Source organism: Monopterus albus, unplaced genomic scaffold, assembly GCF_001952655.1.
Source record: "Monopterus albus unplaced genomic scaffold, M_albus_1.0 scaffold296.1, whole genome shotgun sequence".
NCBI classification, from domain to species: domain Eukaryota; kingdom Metazoa; phylum Chordata; class Actinopteri; order Synbranchiformes; family Synbranchidae; genus Monopterus; species Monopterus albus.
In genome coordinates this window covers 289,970-291,043 of record NW_018128176.1, presented here as the reverse complement: position 1 = coordinate 291,043, position 1,074 = coordinate 289,970, and the positions used below count along the sequence as shown (strand labels likewise).

Sequence of the window (1,074 nt, the reverse complement as noted above, 5' to 3'; positions counted from 1 at the left end):
ATTTAACAGTCTAACTAGACATCCTATCTCCACTAAACATTTCTAATACATAAAGTATCTAACCAATATCTATCTGATTAAAAATACCTAACAGCTGCTAACGTTATCTCGGAGTAAAGCTCTACATGGCCTTCAGGATAGCCTGAAATGTATTTAGTGGTAGAAAATTAAGAATATTGACATCTAACGCTGTTGACTAATGAGCATTACACAACCGAAAATAACATTCTTCAAAAATACATTATTTTGAGCCAATTTATTATGATGTATGTGTAAATCTGAATGTTAATTTCATTATAGAAACATGGCTAAACTTAATTGAAACTGGTATAAGCTGGAGAAGCTGACACCATTAGATGTATTGTTTTCTCAGGCCAGTGGTTCAAATCCCAAAGATGTTCAGTTCACTGTCAGAATCAGAATCAGCTTTATTGGCCAGGTGTGACGGACACACGAGGAATTAGACTCTGGTACATCGGCTCTCAATGTGCCAAACAGTAAACCAGCATAAGGCTGTGTAATAGAATAAGAATAATAAATGCAGTATAAACAGACAGTAAACAATGCAGACAACAAAGGAATGTTCATTGTGTAATTTTTGAGTCTTATAGACTCTAGTTACTTTATAAGCTTTAGTTACGTCTCATAACTTTAGTTACCTTTCATAACTTTATTTTCCTTTTCTATACATATTACAGCTATATCGATAATTGTCCAGAACTACTGAGCTTTGGTTATTTTAATACATTTATTTCCCTTGCTTACAGTGGGTACGGAAAGTATTCAGACCCCCTTAAATTTTTCACTCTTTGTTATATTGCAGCCATATGCTAAAATCATTTAAGTTCATTTTTTTCCTCATTAATGTACACACAGCACCCCATATTGACAGAAAAACACAGAATTTGACATTTTTGCAGATTTATTAAAAAAGAAAAACTGAAATATCACATGGTCATAAGTATTCAGACCCTTTGCTCAGTATTTAGTAGAAGCACCCTTTTGAGCTAATACAGCCATGAGTCTTTTTGGGAATGATGCAACAAGTTTTTCACACCTGCATTTGGGGATCCT

The 1,074-nt window shown here is 33.7% G+C and overlaps 1 protein-coding gene across 5 annotated transcripts in view; it reads left to right on the top strand.

Moving 5' to 3' along the window:
- sanbr (SANT and BTB domain regulator of CSR) overlaps positions 1-1,074 on the top strand; it is a 28,478-nt gene that overhangs the window by 1,564 nt on the left and 25,840 nt on the right. The window lies entirely within an intron of this gene.